The following is a 3,407-nucleotide window of genomic DNA, read 5'->3' on the forward strand; positions in this document are numbered from 1 at the left end:
GGTGTTATTAGTCCAATTTTGTGTAAAAGTTAGCCTTTTTAATTTTCATACACCCTCCTGGATACTTGGAGGTGTCTTCTCTGGCTCAGAGGTTGAGTGTGTACAATTACAATGACCCACCAATGGTTGCTTACCGTTAGCTGCAGTCATACATTGTCATACACACTTAAAATAGTATTAAGCCAGTCTATATGCCTTGATGTTATCGGTCCACATTGTTCGTTGCCCTCCCGTAGCTCTTAGCTCCCTCTGGCCTTCAAGTACTTCCTTTTCAAGATGACAATGGTCTGGTGGCATTCTGTATTACTGTACTAATATATCATTGTATTTTAATTTTTCTACTTTTCACTTCATTTAGGCAGTTTGCTTGTGTGAGGAATCTGACACACCTCACTTGTCTTTTTTTGCTTACCGCCTTTTATGTTAACCATTCTACGAGAGTAGCACCACATCTCAAATGCAGAGATGCAGTCTTAGTATAACACGGAATAGCTTGAATTTGTCGGGACCGGCCTCGGTAGTTTGAGGGATCCGTAGATATAGTGTATCTTACAAAAATAAAAAGAAGAAGGAAAAAACGGGACCACGGGCACATTTGGACGGATGCGTGATTTCGAGTCTTCTGTGTTCGACCGATCTGTATGGTATTTTGTTTTTTTTCCTTCTTTGTTTTACTTAAAATCCAGGTTTCAGTGCTGTAAGAAAATGAAGATTTTATAAACACTGTACCGTTTCTTCCTTCAAAAGGTGTTAGCCTACATAGCAGGTCTATGTTATGGTGACTTTTACGTTTGTCACCTACCTGGATATTTCTTAATTTAGTAAACCCCTGGGGCAGTACCACTGACTGTAGTGTCTTTAGGCCATTCCCAAAGGGGGGACATTTCTCGTTCAAGCATAGTAGAATTGTAAATGGGCTGACTCATGTCACGCTCATTATAACTGTGCCTGATTTTCAACAGGGAACTGCTGCTTTTTCTTTCCTGATCCTTACTGTACTGTTGTCATTTTCCTCTACTTCTTTTATATATTTGTCACTCTCTTACAAGTGACCTGCTATTTCCGGGGTGCTTTGATAGTCGAAGCAGATCTTGTGATGTTGAAGCAAGAGAGGTGAGCAGTCTAAGTCTGATTCCCTGTAAAGACTTCTCTGTTGACACCCACCCCTCGGTGCTCATATGACCTTATGCAGAACTGCGAGCGCCGTAACACACTCTACTTTAAATAGAAATAAATAAATAAATAATTAAGTTAACATGTAGTTGCAGTGGGACATCATAAAATGAGAATTGTTATCTTTAAATTTTCAATTGTCAAGGAGAAATCTTTAAGGGAAATGACTGATGTTATCTGAGACAGGTGGATATCTTTGACTGCATCATTTAAAAAATGCAAGGTGGGAAGTGTTTGTAAAACCAACATGAATGTCTTGGACAAGTGGCTTTTAGAGCAGGTTTAACTTTTAATGGCAATGTATTGGCAGTCTTATGTAACTCTGTATTATCTCAGTCTCATGTAGTAAGCAGCCTATGGTCCATTTTCCTGAGAGACAGAAGGAACAAGCATGATTTTTTTAGGCAAACGTATTTTTAAAATCTTAGCCAGATTGGACAAGGGAACAACCACTGATCGAGCCAGAGCTTTTTCCCCTTTCCTCAAAATGTGCTGCTTGATTTAGAACATAAATTTATAAGGCCTTAAAATAAAGTAAGAGTCGTCAAGGCCAGTTTTTAGCCTTTAGCATTGGAACTTGAACTTGCGATTTTATATCTAGGTGATTGTGACTGAGAATACCATGTCATGACTGATCAGGAAACAGTGTTCAATAGATATTTTTTCGATGCAGTCAATTCAGACCACTTCATTATGAGAAGAAAGGTGACAAGTAGGTATGGTAGATTTATCAGCGTTGCTAGCATCTCAAGAGAACGGATGCAATGATGTAACTGTGACAAAGTAAAAGAGCTGTGATGACTTGACCTCTATGAAGCGCAATCGAGTCTCAAGTCTCTCTATGCATATGATACAAACTCATAGAATATTTATTACTGCATACTTGCCCAAGCCCAAACCCTTCATACTGGAAACAAAGAATGGTGCTGCTGGATACTGTATTGAGGAAAGCTGCCCATCTAAGACTACTCCATCCTTTAAAATTTTTTAAATTTCTGTCATATCAATAAAAAAGGATATTTAGAATGTCATTCTAAAGCAAACCAGGATGCTTGCTTGACAGTGGGATGTTGGACGTGCATGGTTGGTGGGTGCTCTTGCGCAATTTGCTCCTTCTTTCCAATCAAACAACTATCGTCCTTAAATCTCTCTTCCTTCTTTTGTGTGCTTATAAACTCTCTTCTAACACCTCATCTTTGGCTTTATGATAACCTGATTGTGTTGCAAGTGCCAAAAAACACTACTTAGAAACCAAAAAAGATTTTGGACATTGGTCAATGTTTATGTTTCACATCATCTTGAGTCCACAGAGCTACCTGTGAGATTTGTGTGATGCATGGACTATAAATAAAATTGTTTATATTTTGTTCAAGAATTTTAATTGTTTTCATTGAAGTGCAGAAAGTTTTGGTGGTGTAATTTGTGCGGATATTTTTATTGTTTAAATTTTCTTTCTGCTATCTAATCCCTTGAAATGTAGTGGTGTTTTTTTTTTATCGTTTGAATGTATCAAAGTGTTATAACGAAATTTAATATCTCGACCCCCTAATGTCCGTTTTTTTTCTTAGTCCATGTTGTTCAGTGTGTGCACCTTTAACATGGAGATTTAGAACTTTATGGTTGTCCATATTGTGAATTCGGTCTTTCTGGTTCTTCTGATCCTTGAACTTGAAATGAAATCTGAAAGAGGACACAAAAAGCGTGGTTTCAGTTGGTTTTTTTTTTTACATTTCAAGATTCTGGACATTTATTTTCTATTGTTGATATATATATGAGTGGGATTTCATTTCATTTTTAAAAATTCATCATTGCAGCATGTACTGTCCTAATTTCATATAAGATTTATAAATTATTTTTTTTTCTGTCATATGTTTTTTCTGGCTTAGAAGTTCTTCTCTTTGGTTTTCATTGGGCTTTCTTCCTGGACAGAGTTTTGCTCATAAACCTGTTTATTTGTGGGCGAGTAAATGTTTCAGAAAAATAAATTCTTCTTTAGTCTTACTTTTCCCTCATCCTCATCCTCCTTGTCATCTCTGTTTTTTCACTAATATGTCCCTATGTCCCTGTTTCTCTCTTTTCTCCGGTCTGTCTCTGATCTCTCTCTCTCTCTCTCTCTCTCTTTTTATCTCGATACATCTCTCTCTTTTCTCTCAATCCACTTTCTTTACCTCGCTTTCCAACCACCTCTCTATTTCTACCCCCTTCCTCCCTCTTTTTCTCACCCCCCCCCCCCC

This window comes from Aplysia californica, unplaced genomic scaffold (genome assembly GCF_000002075.1).
Source record: "Aplysia californica isolate F4 #8 unplaced genomic scaffold, AplCal3.0 scaffold00135, whole genome shotgun sequence".
Lineage (NCBI taxonomy): Eukaryota > Metazoa > Mollusca > Gastropoda > Aplysiida > Aplysiidae > Aplysia > Aplysia californica.